The sequence below is a fragment of the Monodon monoceros genome, unplaced genomic scaffold (assembly GCF_005190385.1).
Source record: "Monodon monoceros isolate NGI ecotype Baffin Bay Population unplaced genomic scaffold, NGI_Narwhal_1 Super_Scaffold_14, whole genome shotgun sequence".
In the NCBI taxonomy this organism is placed as follows: domain Eukaryota; kingdom Metazoa; phylum Chordata; class Mammalia; order Artiodactyla; family Monodontidae; genus Monodon; species Monodon monoceros.
Genome location: NW_021703770.1, coordinates 76,050,397 through 76,066,008, shown reverse-complemented (window position 1 = coordinate 76,066,008; position 15,612 = coordinate 76,050,397). Strand labels below are relative to the sequence as shown.

At 40.9% G+C, this 15,612-nt stretch overlaps 1 protein-coding gene across 2 annotated transcripts in view; it reads left to right on the top strand.

Moving 5' to 3' along the window:
• SPIDR (scaffold protein involved in DNA repair) overlaps nt 1-15,233 on the top strand; it is a 384,011-nt gene extending 368,778 nt beyond the window's left edge. The window contains exons 21-22 of one of the 2 annotated variants that reach the window (XR_003793585.1): nt 12,292-12,524; nt 12,739-15,233. The gene's annotated coding sequence lies outside the window, so the exon portion shown is untranslated. Of the gene's footprint in view, nt 1-12,291 lie in introns of both variants that reach the window. The other variant, XR_003793584.1, reaches the window with a different exon arrangement.
• The last annotated feature ends 379 nt before the right edge of the window (nt 15,234-15,612 follow it).

Below are 15,612 nucleotides of genomic sequence, written 5' to 3'. Positions count from 1 at the left end.
GAACTTTTTTAGTTTCTGCTTCTCTGGGAAGTGTTTTATCTCTCCTTCTGTTCTCAATGACAGTGTTGCTGGGCAGAGTATCCTAGGTTGCAGGTTTTTCCCTTTCAGCACTTTAAATGTATCATGCCGTTACCTTCTGGCCGCAGTTTCTGCAGAAAAATCAGCTGATAACCTTACGGTGGTTCCCTTGTATGTGCCTCTTTTTCTATTGCTGCCTTTAGATCTCTCTAACTTATTCCATTTCAATTATGGTATGTCTCGGCATTAATCTATTTGTGTTCATCTTAATTGACACACACTGTGCTTCCCATAACTGATTATGTTTCATTTCTCAGGCTTGTGAAGTTTTCAGCCATAATTTTATTAAGTGCATTTTTGACCCCCTTCTCTCTCTTGCTCCTCCTTCAGGGGTGTGACCTGTATAATGTGAATGTTGGAAACACTTGATGTTATCCGAAATTCCCTTTCGGGTTTTTCTTTTTGTTGTTCTGATTGGGTTATTTCCATCTTCCAGCTCACTTATGCATTCTTCTGTATCACCTAATCTGCTGTTCATTCCGTTTTTCCTTTTAGTTACTGAATTATTAATTTCTCATTTTAAAAGATAATTTTCTAGTTTCTTGTTAAAATTCTGTGTTCATCTCTTCTTTTTCCTTTGTTAGCATTCTCTTTTTTGTTGGTTATCTGTTTTATACACACATCAGTGTATACATGTCCATCCCGATCTCCCAGTTCATCCCACCACCACACCCACCCCGCTTTCCCCCCTTGGTGTCCATACGTTCTCTACGTCTGTGTCTCTGTTTCTGCCCTGCAAACCGGTTCATCTATACCATTTTTCTAGATTCCACATATATGCTTTCATATACAGTATTTGTTTTGCTTTTTCTGACTTCACTCTGTATGACAGTCTCTAGGTCCATCCACATCTCTACAAATGACCCAATTTCGTTCCTTTTTAGGGATGAGTAATATTCCATTGTATATACGTACCACATCTTCCTAATCCATTTGCCGTCGATGGGCAGTTAGGTTGCTTCCGTGACCCGGCTATTGTAAATACTGCTGCAGTGAACATTGGGGTGCGTCTTTTTGAATTATGGTTTTCTCAGGGTATATGCCCGGGAGTGGGATTGCTGGGTCATATGGTAGTTCTATTTTTAGTTTTTTAAGGAACCTCCATACTGTTCTCCATAGTGGCTGTATCAATTTACATTCCCACCAACAGTGCAAGAGGGTTCCCTTTTCTCCACACCCTCTCCAGCATTTCTTGTTTGTAGATTTTCTGATGATGCCCATTCTAACTGGTGTGAGGTGATACCTCACTGTAGTTTTGATTTGCATTTCTCTAATAATTAGTGGCATTGAGCAGCTTTTCCTGTGCCTCTTGGCCATCTGTGTGTCTTCTTTGGAGAAATGTCTATTTAGGTCTTCTGCCCATTTTTGGATTGGGGATTTTTTTTTTTTTTAATATTGAGCTGCATGAGCTGTGTATGTATTTTGGAGGTTAATGCTTTGTCCGTTGATTCGTCCGCAGATATTTTCTCCCTTCGGTAGGGCTGTCTTTTTCTCTTCTTTAGAGTTTCCTTTGCTGTGGAAAAGATTTTAAGTTTCATTAGGTCCCACTTGTTTATTTTTGGTTTTATATCCATTACTTTCGGAGATGAGTCAAAAAAGATCTTGCTGTGATTTATGTCAGAGAGTTCTATGTTTTCCTCTAAGAGTTTTATAGTGTCCGGTCTTATATTTAGGTCTCTAATCCACTTTGAGTTGATTTTTGTGTATGGTGTTAGAGAGTGTTCTAATTTCATTCTTTTACATGTGGCTGTCCAGTTTTCCAAGCACCACTTATACAAGAGGCTGTCTTTTCTCCATTGTATATCCTTGTCTCCTTCGTCATAGATTAGTTGACCATAGGTGTGTGGGTTTATCTCTGGGCTTTCTATCCTGTGCTATTGATCTGTATTTCTGTTTTTGTGCCAGTACCATATTGTCTTGATTACTGTAGCTTTGTAGTATAGTATGAAGTTAGGGAGTCTTAGTCTTCCAGCTCCATTTTTTCCCCTCAAGATTGCTTTGGCTACTTGGGGTCTCTTGTGTCTCCATACAGATTTTAAGATTTTTTTGTTGTAGTTCTGTAAAAAAAAAAAAAAAAAATGCCATTGGTAATTTGATAGGGATTGCACTGAATCTGTAGATTGCTGTGGGTAGTATAGTCATTTTCACAATATTGATTCTTCCAATCCAAGAACGTAGTATATCTCTCCATCTGTGTCATCTTTGATTTCTTTCATCAGTGTCTTATATTTTTCTGAGTACAGGTCTTTTACCTCCTTAGGTAGGTTTATTCCTAGGTATTTTATTCTTTTTGCTGCAATGGTGAATAGGATTGTTTCCTTAATTTCCCTATCTGATCTTTCGTTGTTAGTGTATAGGGATGCAAGAGATTTCTGTGCATTAATTTTGTATCCTGCAACTTTACCGAATTCATTGATTAGCTCTAGTAGTTTTCTGGTGGCATCTTTATGACTCTCTACGTATAGAATCATGTCATCTGCAAACAGTGACAGTTTTACTTCTTTGTTTCCAATTTGGATTCTTTTCATTTCTTTTTCTTCTCTGATTGCCGTGGCTAGGACTTCCAAACCTATGTTGAATAATAGTGGCAAGAGTGGACATCCCTGTCTTGTTCCTGATCTTAGAGGAAATGCTTTCAGTTTTTCCCTATTGAGGATGATGTTTGCTGTGGGTTTGTCGTACATGGCCTTTATTATGTTGAGGTAGGTTCCCTCTGTGCCCACTTTCTGGAGAGTTTTTATCATAAATGGGTGTTGAATTTTGTTACAAGCTTTTTCTGCATCTACTGAGATGATCATACGGTTTTTATTCTTCAATTTGATAATATGGTGTATCACATTGATTGATTGGAGTATACTGAAGAATCCTTGCATCCCTGGGATAAACCCCACTTGATCATGGTGTATGATCCTTTTAATGTGCTGTTGGATTCTGTTTGCTAGTATTTTGTTGAGGATTTTTGCATCTATATTCATCAGTGATATTGGCCTGTAATTTTCTTTTCTTGTAGTATCTTTATCTGGCTTTGTTATCGGCGTGATGGTGGCCTCGTAGAATGAGTTTGGGAGTGTTCCTCCCTAGGCAATTTTTTGGAAGAGTTTGAGAAAGATGGGTGTTAACTCTTCTCTAAATGTTTGATAGAATTCACCTGTGAAGCCATCTGGTCCTGGGCTTTTGTTTGCTGGAAGATCTTTAATCACAGTTTCAGCTTCATTACTTGTGATTGGTCTGTTCATATTTTCTATGGTACAGTCTTGGAAGGTTATACCTTCATAAGGATTTGTCCATTTCTTCCAGGTTGTCCATTTTATTGGCATAGAGTTGCTTGTCGTAGTCTCTTAGGATGCTTTGTATTTCTGCGGTGTCTGTTGTAACGTCTCCTTTTTCATTTCTAATTTTATTGAGTCCTCTCCCTCTTTTTCTTGATGAGTCTGGCTAATGGTTTACCAATTTTGTTTATCTTCTCAAAGTACCAGCTTTTAGTTTTATTGATCTTTCCTATTGTTTTCTTTGTTTCTATTTCATTTATTTCTGCTCTGATCTTTATGATTTCTTTACTTCTGCTAACTTTGGGTTTTGTTTGTTCTTTCTGTAGTTCCTTTAGGTGTAACGTTCAATTATTTATTTGAGATTTTTCTTGTTTCTTGAGGTAGGCTTGTATAGCTATAAACTTCCCTCTTAGAGCTGCTTTTGTTGCATCCCATAGGTTCATTGTCATTTGTCTCTAGGTATTTTTTGATTTCCTCTTTGATTTCTTCAGTGATCTCTTGGTTATTTAGTAATGTATTTGTTCAGCCTCCATGTGTTTGTGTTTTTTATGGTTTTTTTTCCCCCTGTAATTGATTTCTAATCTCATAGCGCTGTGGTCAGAAAAGATGCTTGATACGATTTCAATTTTCTTAAATTTACCGAGGCTTGATTTGTGGCCCAAGATGTGATCTATCCTGGAGAATGTTCCTTGTGCACTTGAGAATAAAGTGTAATCTGGTGTTTTTGGATGGAATGTCCTATAAATATCAATTAAATCTATCTGGTCTGTTGTGTCATTTAAAGCTTGTGTTTCCTTATTAATTTTCTGTCCACTGGTGTAAGTGAGGTGTTAAAGTTACCCACTATTACTGTGTTACTGTCGATTTCCTCTTTTATAGCTGTTAGCATTTGCGTTATATATTGAGGTGCTCCTGTGTTGGGTGCATATGTAATTGTTATGTTTTCTTCTTGGATTGATCCCTTGATCATTATGTAGTGTCCTTCCTTGTCTCTTGTAACATTCTTTATTTTGAAGTGTATTTTATCTGATATGAGTATAGCTACTCCAGCTTTCTTTTGATGTCCGTTTGCCTGGAATATCTTTTTCCATCCCCTCACTTTGTCTGTATGTGTCCCTAGGTCTGAAGTGGGCCTCTTGTAGACAGCATATATATGGGTCTTGTTTTTGTATCCATTCAGCGAGCCTGTGTCTTTTGGTTGGAGTAATTAATCCATTCACACTTAAGGTAATTATTGATACGTATGTTCCTATTACCATTTTCTTCATTGTTTTGAGTTTGTTTTTGTAGGTCCTTTTCTTCTCTTGTGTTTCCCACTTAGAGAAGTTCCTTTAGCATTTGTTGTGGAGCTGGTTTGGTGGTGCTGAATTCTTTTAGCTTTTGCTTGTTTGTAAAGCTTCTGATTTCTCCGTCAAGTTTGAATGAAATCCTTGCTGAGTAGAGTAATCTCGGTTGTAGGTTCTTCCCTTTCATCACTTTAAATGTATCCTGCCACTCCCTTCTGGCTTGTAGAGTTTCTGCTGAGAAATCAGGGGGTAACCTTATGGGACTCCCCTTGTATGTTGTCATTTTCCCCTTGTTGCTTTTAATAATTTTTCTTTAATTCTTGTCAATCTGATTACTGTATGTCTCAGCATGTTTCTCTTTGGGTTTGTCCTGCCTGGGACTCTCTGCGCTTCCTGGACTCGGGTGGCTGTTTCCTTTCCCAAGTTAGGGAAGTTTTTGACTATAATCTCTTCAAATCCCTCTCCCTCTCCCTCTCCCCCTCTTCTCCCTCTCGCCCTCTCCCTCTCTCCCCTCCTCCTCTGGGACCCCTAAAATGCGAATATTGGTACATTTAATATTGTCCTAGAGGTTTCTCAGGCTGTCATTTCTTCTCATTCTTTTTTCTCTGTTCTGTTCTGCGGCAGTGATTTCCACCATTCTGTCTTCCAGGTCACTTAGCCTTTCTTCTGCCTCAGTTATCCTGCTATTGATTCCTTCTAGTGTATTTTTCATTTCCGTTATTGTATTGTTCCTCTTTGTTCTTTAATTCTTCTAGGTCTTTGTTAAACATTTCTTGCATCTCCTCCATCTTTGCCTCCATTCTTTTTCTGAGGTCCTGGATCACCTTTACTGTCATTATTCTGAATTCTTTTTCTGGAAGGATGCCTATCTCCACTTCATTTCGTTGTTTTTCTGGGGTTTTAGCTTGTTCCTTCATCTGGTACATAGTCCTCTGCCTTTTCATCTTGTTTATCTTTCTGTGAATGTGGTTTTTGTTCCACAGGCTGCAGCATTGTAGCTCTTCTTGCTTCTGCTGTCTGCCCTCCGGTGGATGAGGCTCTCTAAGAGGCTTATGCAAGCTTCCTGATGGGAGGAACTGGTGGTGGGTAGAGCTGGGTGTTGCTCTGGTGGGCAGAGCTCAGTAAAACTTTAATCCCCCTGTCTGCTGATGGGTGGGGCTGGGTTCCCTCCCTTTTTTTGGTTGTTTGGCCTGAGGTGACCCAGCACTGGAGCCTACAGGCTCTTTGGTGGGGCTAATGGCGGACTCTGGGAGGGCTCATGCCAAGGAGTACTTCCCAGAACTTCTGCCGCCAGTGTCCTTGTCCCCACAGTGAGCCACAGCCACCCCCCGCCTCTGCAGGAGACCCTCCAACACTAGCAGGTAGGTCTGGTTCAGTCTCCCCAGGGTCACTGCTCCTTCCCCTGGGTCCCGATGCGCACACTACTTTGTGTGAGCCCTCTACGAGTGGAGTCTCTGTTTCCCCCAGTCCTGTTGAAGTCCTGCAATCAAATTCCGCGAACCTTCAAAGTCTGATTCTCTGGGAAATCCTGGTGCTGGACCCCCAGGTTGGGAAGCCTGATGTGGGGCTCAGAACCTTCACTCCAGTGGGTGGACTTCTGTGGTCTAAGTGTTCTCCAGTTGGTGAGTTGCCCACCCAGCGGTTATGGGATTTCATTTTATCATGATTGCACCCCTCCTACCATCTCATTGCGGCTTCTCCTTTGTCTTTGGATGTGGGGTATCTTTTTTGGGGAGTTCCAGTGTCTTCCTGTCGATGATTGTTCAGAAGTTAGTTGTGATTCCGGTGCTCTCGTGAGAGTGAGTGCGCGCGCGTCCTTCTACTCTGCCATCTTGAACCAATCTCTGTTAGCATTCTTGTTCTTGATGCATTGAATTCTTGCTCTTTCTTTCAACTGAGATAAACTCCTCTGCTCATTTTGCTCATCTTTCTCTGTCTGTCTCTATTAAATTAGGCGAAACGGTTACCTCTGGCGGTCTTGAAGAGGTGTCTTTATGTGGGAAGCGCCCCTGGTACAGTTTGTGTGTGTCCAGTGGCTTTGGTGGGGGAGCTGAATTTGACTGGAACCTAAGCCATGTACTCTCTCAGCGTGTGCTTAGCAGCTGTCAGCTTTAGGTGGTGGGGCTTGAGAGAGAGGAGCTGGAGCCGGAGCCAGGGGTGGGGTGAGGCCTGCGCTGGCTCAGCTCCCACTGAGTGCTCTTTCCCCTCCCAGTACTGGTACCCTCAGTCCCGGACGGGACCAGTGTGGACCAAGCAGGGCTGGTGTGTGGCGGGGGGCGGTTGGCAAGGGCCAGGGCATCGGGTGTGTGGTCTGGCTGCCGTCAGAGATCTGGTCTGCGTCTGATGCGCTGCCTTGTGCAATTGCCAGTAATGGCTGCCCCTTCCCTGCTCAGATGCCACTTAGGGTTTGAGCCACCACAGCAGTTTGTTGGCCAGGCTTCTTCCTTGGTCATGGCAGCTCTCACTCCATTGTGGAGCTGCAACACAAGGCAGATGCTACTGGAGTGTTAGCTTGGTTCAGGCTGGGGTGCACACTGGGTTGGTCACAGGAAACCAGTGAGCCAGCAGTGCAGTTTCAATCTGCCGTCTCTGCCCAGCTTTGGGAGCCAGTAAAAATCCATGCACTCCGTACCAGCAGAGTTCCAGGCTTCCCACAGCCTTCCAACCAGCCAAGGAGACTCGTCTTCCTGTTGTTGGACCCCAGGGCTGGGCACCCAGTATGTGGCTCCAACTTCTCACTCCCCAGGGAGGGTGTCTGCCCGAGTAAATCTCCCTTTTCCTCTGAGTCCCCTCCCACGGGCACAGGTCTTCACCTGATCACGTCTCTTCCCTTCCCACCTGAAGAATCATGTGGATCTTTCTTACAGACTTACTTGGGTTGCACAGGAGTCTTTCTGCCAGTCTCCAGCTAGTTTTCAGTGATAGCTGTTCCACATGTAGATGCATTTTTGATGTGTTCATGAGGGGAGGGGAGCTCTGTGTCCTCCTAGTTCAGCATCTTGATTCGAGTCACTAGTATCAGCTTAATGTACTGTTCTACCTCTGAGATGTTTTATGTAAGCCCCATGGTAACCACAAAAGACAAAGAAAGAAAGGGGAAACAGAATATACCACCACAGAGAATAACAAATTTACAAAGGTAGGCAGAGATGGCTGGGGGGTGGGGGTGGGGGGGGTGCACGGGGCGCCGGGAGAGAAGCAGCAGAAATACAAATCAACCAGAAAGCAAATGTTAAGGTGGCAGGAGTTAAGTCCTTACATATCAACAAATACTCTAAATGCAGATGGGCTGAACTCACCAATCAAAAGGCACCAAGTGGCTGGATATATTTTTAAAAAGACTCAACTATATGCTGCCTACAAGAGACCCACTTGAGCCTTCAGGACGCACGTAGACTCAAAGTGACAGGACAGGAATAAGTATTCTGTGCAAGTGGAAACCAAAAGAAAACAAGGGTATCTATACTCTTATCAGACAAAACACTTTATGACAAAAATGGTAACAAGAGTCAAAGAAGGTCATCATTGTAAATGCTGTAAAGAGATCAATCCATCAAGTAGACATAACAGTCATAAGTATAAAGTATATATGCACCCAGCATGGAAGGACCTGAATATGTTAGGCAAGTACTAACAGAAATGAAGGGAAACCAGACAATAATACAATAATCATAGGAGACCTCAGTACCACACTTTGAACAAAGGATAGATAACCCAGAAAGAAATTCAACAAGGAAATGATGGACTTGAACCAAACATTAAGCCAAATGGACCTAATAGATAGATAGATACCTATAGAATATTCCATCCAACAGCAGCAGGATACATTCTAATCAATGGCACATGGTACCCTCTCAAGGACAGATCATGTGACAGGGCATAAACCAAGTCTTAGAAAACCTAAGATGACTGAAATCGTATGAAGTATGTTTTCTGACCACCATGGTACGAAACTAGAAATCGAAAACAGGAGAAAAGCTGAAAAATCTAGAAATATGTAGAAACTAAACAACACACTCCTGAACAAAGATTATCTCAAAACAAATGAAACACAGCATACCCAAACCTACGGGGCACTGCCAAAGCATTTCAGTGAGGGAAGTTTAGTTAAAAATGCATATATTAATATTTTAAGATCACAAATAAACAGTACAACTTTATACCTTAAAGAACTAGAAAAAGAATAAATTAAGGGCAAAGTTAGCAGAAGGAAGGAAATAATAAAGATCACAGCCAAAATAAAAGAAATAGAAATGAGTAAAATGATAGAAAAGATCAATAAGGGCTGGTTTTCCAAAAAGATAAAATTGACAAATCCTTAGTGAAACTAAGAAAAAAAGGGAGAAGACTCAAAATCAGAAATGTAAGAGAAGAAATTCAAATGGACACTAAAGAAATACACAGGATCATAAGGGACTACTAAAAACAAGTATACACCAACAAATTGGACAACCTAGAAGAAATGGGTAAGTTCCTAGATTGATTCAACTTATCAAGACTGAACCAGAAAGAAAAAGTCTGAACAAGCCAATAATGAGTAAGGAGCTTGTATGAGTAATCAGAAATCCCCCAATACAGAAAACACCAGGACCAGATGGTTTCATTGGAGAATTCTACCAAACGTTTAGTGAAGAATTACCACCTACCATTCTCAAACGCTCCTGAAAAACTGAAGAGCAGGGAGCACTTCCAAACACATTCTGCGAGGCCCAGCGTTGCTCTGATACCATAGCCAGATAAGGACACTTCAAGAAAAGAGAACTCTAGACTAATATTCCTCGTGAACACAGATGCAAAATTCCTCAACAAAATATTAGCAAACCAAATTCAAGAACTTATTAAAAGGATTATAAACCATGATCAAGTGAGATTTTTCCCTAGGATACAGGGCTGGTTCAACATACACAAATCAATAAATGTGATAAAACCACATTAACAGAATGAAAGGGAACAGTCACACGATCATCTCAACAGATGTAGATAATGCACTTAACAAAATATAGCATCATTTTATAATAGTAAAAAGCTTCAGCATATTGGGGGTAGAATGAAAATACCTCAACCTAATAAAAGCCATATGCAATAAACCCACAGCTAAAATTATGCTCAATGCATAAAAAAAAAATTAAAGCCTTTACTCTAAGATCAGTAACAAGACAAGGGTATTCACTCTCACAAATTGTTCAACACAGTACTAGCAGTCCTAGCTAGAGGAATCAAAAGCTATCCAAATCTGAAAGAGAACAGCAAAATTATCACTGTTTGCAAATGACATAATCTTATCTATTAAAAATCCCACAGACTCAACTTTAGAAACTACTGATATAATAAATGAATTCAGTAAATTTGCAAGATATAAAAATCAATACATAGAAATAAGCTTCATTTCTATACACTGAGAATGAAACATCAAAACCAATAAAATGCCTAGGAATAAATTTAACCAAGGAAGTGAATGAAAGATGTACAATGAAAATGAAAATTACAACTTTGCTGAAAGAAACCGAAGACGACACGAACAAGTGGAGGGACATCCTGTGTTCATTCATCAGTTGGAAGAGTTCATATCGTTAGAATTTTCATGCTACCCAAAGCCATCCATTCATTCAATGCAATCTCTATACAAATCTCAATGGCATTTTTCACAGAAAAAGGAAAAGATCCTAAAATTTGTATGAAACCACAAAAGACCCCAAGTAGTGAAAGCAGTCATGAGAAAGAAAAACAAAACCAGATGTATCACACTTCCTGATTTCAAAGTATACTAGAAAGCAATAGTAAGTAAAACACTATGGGGCTGGCATAAAAAGAGACACACAGACCAGTGGAACAGAATAGTGACCTCAGAATTAACCCCCCACATATATGGTCAACTAATATTTGATAAGGGAGCCAAGAATGTCCAATGGGAAAAGGAAAGTCTTTTCAACAAAAGTGTTGAGAAAAGTTAACAAACACAAAAGAAAAATGAAACTGGAGACCTATCTTACGCCACTCACAAAAATTAACTTGAAGTAGATTGAATACTCAAATATTAAGACCTAAAACCATAAAACACTTAGAAGAAAACATAGGTGGTAAGCTCCTTGACAGCAGTCTTGTCTTGAATTTGGCGACAAAAGCAAAAATAAACAAGTGGAACTACGTTAAACTAAAAAGCTTCTGCACAGCAAAGGAAACCATCAACAAAAAAAGAGGCAACCTACCAAATGGGAGAAATTATTTGCAAATTATATATTTGATCAGGGGCTAACATCCAAAACATGTAAAGAACTCATACAATTCAACAGCAGAAGAACAAACAATACAGTTTAAAGTGGGCAGAGGGAACCCTTGTGCACTGCTGGTGGGAATGTAAATTGGTGCAGCCACTGTAGAAAACAATATGGAGCTTCCTCAAATAACTAAAAACAGAACTACCAAACGATCCAGCAATTCAATTCTGGGTATTTATTAAAAGAAAATAAAACATTAACTTGAAAAGACGTACACACCCCCGTGTTTATCGTAGCATTATTTACAATAGCCAACACATGGAATATCCCATTAATGGACAAATGGATAAAGAAAAAGTGGTACAGGTACTCCCTGCTTTCCAAAAGTTTGCACTATACCACTTTGCTTTTACAAAAGACTTACATCAGTACAGTAATGGCTTTTTTCATAAAGGCGAAAATCTTCTTTGGATTTCTTTTGGTTAGTGAAAACAGGTACTAATGTAGGACTTCTGTAAAAGTGGCATAATTTGAACTTCAGAAAAGCGGGGGATGCTCTTCTCTTTATACCATTTTGCTTAGGAAAGTTTTCACAGGAACGCTCTACTTTCGGGTAGCAGGGCAAACTGTGTGTGTGTACGAATATTATTCAGCTATAAAAAAGGAAATCTTGGCATTTGCGACAACACGGATGGACCTTGAGGGCATTACACTAAGCGAAATAAGTCAGACGTGGAAAGACAAATAACCGTATGACCTCACTTATATGTGGCATGTAAAACGAAACAAAACCAACTCATAGGTCAAACAAACACAGATTTGTGGTTGTCAGAGGTGGGGATCAAGGGATGGGCAAAATGGGTGAGTGGTCAAAAGGTACAAACTTCCAGTTATAAAGTCAGTCAGTCCTAGGGATGTAATACATAGCACGACAATAAATAACACACATAAAACAAGGTTATATACTGATCAGTCAATGAAACTACTCTGACCAGAGGCCCCCAATAATCTAAATTATTTCCCCCTGGAGCACTGGTTCAGTATTCACCAGTTCAGCGTCTGTGTTGATGTTACAGAACGTCACTAATGTGAAGAACAAGAATCAACTATAATTTAAATAACTTAAAATCCAGGTGTTCAGTCACATTAGCCACATCTAAAGGGCTTGATGGCCACATGTGGCTGCCATACTGAACAGATTTAGAACATTTCCATCACTGCACTAAGTGGGTATCAAGCAGTGCTGTTTTAGCGCGTTATTCCAGAGAGTAACTCCTGACCCTTTGGGCCTGGGCACAGGCAGCCTTTTCCTAGCGCCCTTGGGGTGCTATTTCTCTCACTGTACACTGCGGATCTTCATATACAAACATCACCTTCCCTTCTCAGCTTTAAAGTCCTCATGGTTGGCCTCTCATACAACGCACGTCTATGCCTTGCCCACAGGTCTGCAAATAGTAGTTACACACAGGAACTCTAGAAGTTCCTGACAACCATGAGTCAAAGAAGATCATCTGAGCGATGTCATGGAGGACGGCAGAGTAGGGCCCTCTGAGAATCAGTACCTCCACTGAAGCTACCAATAAGCTGGCAAAATAACGGCAGAATCAACGTCTTTGGAATGCTGGATTCAAATCAGATACTTACAGAAACCAGGGGAAAGATGCTGGGAAAACTTGGTGAGTGCTGTAGCACTGTTCTGTACTTGCCTGCCACCCCAGCTCCCAGCTGTCAGCGGTGACCGTGCTCCTGGTGCGGGTTGCCAGTTCTGGGCACAAGGGGTGGGGTGGCCATAGGGACCTTGCTCTTCTAAAGCTGTCGTTGTGCATTTGACCTGTCTGGTAGTGACCTGAGGGGCCGGCACAGAGCCTTCCCTTTGCTTTGCTCTTTCAGCTCCAGCCACTTCCAGGAGGCACGAATCAAAAGCATTTAAAGACTATCCATGCTTCCATGGGCAGATGGGGCAAGCAGCAGACAGAACCAACAACCTAGATGGGAGGAGGCTACGGAGGAGGGTCCTTGGGGGAACAAGGGCTTCAGAGGGCTGCCTAGTGCATTTGCATGCCAAACCCTGACGCGAGCTCAGAAGAGAACTGACAACACTGAGACTCACAGCACTCCTTGGGCTCCAAGGTGAAGCTGGAGTGGAGTCGCAGGCAGCCCGGCTGAGCACTGAAGGAGCACCCCAAAGCCAACCTGCAAAGTGCGGGAGGAGATCTTTTTGGTGCTGGGTGTTTAAGGAAATCTCGGTAACTATATAAATAAATCTTGGTATGTTACTCCTCTTTTTATTTATATGATTTAAAAGACAAGTGCATAAAACTAATTATAAATCTAGTGTTAATGGGGATACAGTATTCTAAGATGTAACTTGTGTTGGCAACAATAACAGCATCAAGTGGGAGAGAGGACAGAGCTGTACAGGAGCAGGGTTTTTGCGAAGCTGTTGGAACCAGTATCAATTCAAACTATATTGTTATCAATTCAGGATGTTAATTATAGTCATCAGAATAACCACTAAGAAAAAACTTAAAAACACAGAAAAGGAAACAAGGTGGGAATTGAAATGATACATTAGCAAAACCAAATCAAACACAAAAGGAACAGTTTTGGAAGAAACTGGGGGGAAAAGATGAAACTCGTACAAAACAAATGGAAATAAGATAGAAATAGGTACTCCCTAATTTAGAAGTTGCTTTATATTTAAGCAGATTAAATTCACCAGAGGTACTGGCAACATGGATTATAAAAGCATAAGCCAATTATACACTATCTACAAGCGACTCATTTTAGAGCCAAAGTCACAAACAGATTGAAAGTACGGAAACATGTTTTCCATGCATTAATAACCAGGAGAAAGCTGGCATGATATGTATATAGCTGATTCACTTTGTTATACAGCAGAAACTAACAAACACACCATTGTAAAGCAATTATACTCTAATAAAGATGTTTAAAAAAATAATAAAATAAAATGAAAACAAAACAAAAAAAGAAAGCTGGCATGGCTACTAGTATCAGGAAATAGACTCTTAAGTCACAACTTGTTACAGGAGACCAAAAAGGGGCATTATATACTGATAAAGTCAATCCATCAAAAAGACATCACAATTATAAAGATACACACACCAAACAGCAGGGCCCACCCCCACCCAAATACAGGAAGCAAAGCTTGACAGAACTGAAGGGAGAAACAGACCTACATTAACAGCTGAAGACCTCAACACCCCAATTTCAATAATGGGCACACAGAACATCTAGACAGAAGAATAAGGAAACAGAGGACCTGAACCCCACATACCAGCCAGACCTAACAGACACGCACACAACACTCCACCCACCACAGAGCACACTCCTCTCAGTGCACTGGAACATTCTCCAGGACAGACCACGTGTTAGGCCACCAAACAAGTCTCCAAAGATTAAAATCTTACGAAGTATCTTCTCTAACCAAATGCAATAAAGCTAGAGATCCATAAAGAAGGAAAAGTGAAAGATTCCAAATATGGGGAAATTAAACAACGTAGTCTTAAGACAACCAAATCAAAAATGAAATCACGAGGAAAATTAGAAAACACTTTGAGACAAAGGAAAACAAAAACACAGCATACCAAAATTTAAGGAATGTAGTAAAAACAATGGTCAGACTTGTTGACAAAAATTCAATTAACAATCAAATGAAGAAAGAAAAAAGGGAATTTTATTCAAGCCAAACAGGATTCTGAGAACTGTTCCACCTGTTTAGAAGTCCAAGGCACAGTCAGACATTTCTGAGACGAAGGATCGTGTATATAACAATGACATACTGGTATTTTATAGAAAACGTCACCACAATACATAGTCCAGGTAAGCACGTACAAAGGAGCAGCATGTCACCGTGACCCCAACAGAGCTGGGAAAGAGTGCTATTCTTTCAAGAAGTTACACTGCTAGCATCAGAAGGAAAGGAAACAGTGATCTTTGTGGTTGAGCGGCCGCTCCGCCTTTGAGGAGCTCTGGTTAATGTGCAATGCGACGCACACTGCACACTAGGGGGGCACGGAGGAGACCCGGACACACACACAAGAAGAATTTTTAAATCTTTCTTGTCCTGCCTTAAAATATAAATTTCATTTCACCACACTTTAGTGCCTACATTAAAAAAGAAAGATTGCAAATGAGTAACCTAACGCTACGCCTTTAGGAACTAAGGAAAGGAAGAGCAAACTCAACGCCAGTAAACTGAGAAAATAGTCAAGATTAGAAGCACAGATAAAACAGAGCACAGAAAAAGAGATGCAACAAAACCAAACACTGGTGCCTTGAAGAGCTCAACAAAATTGACACACCTCTTTCCAGACTGATTCAGAAAAAAAAAGAAAAAAAAAAAAAACTCAAATAACTAATATCAAAAATGAAAGTGGGGGGCTTCCCTGGTGGCGCAGTGGTTGGGAGTCCGCCTGCTGATGCAGGGGACATGGGTTCGTGCCCCGGTCCGGGAAGATCCCACATGCCGCGGAGCGGCTGGGCCCGTCAGCCATGGCCGCTAAGCCTGCGCGTCCGGAGCCTGTGCTCCGCAACGGGAGAGGCCACAACGGTGAGAGGCCTGCATACCACCAAAAAAAAAAAAAAAGAAAAAAGAAAGTGGGGACATCATCTACCTTACAGAAATAAAAATGCCAACTTATCAAAAGTTCCTAGAAACATAAATTACCAAAACCGACTCAAGTAATAGAAAATCTGAAAAGATCTGCAACAAGAGGCTTCATCAGTAATAGAAAAAACCTC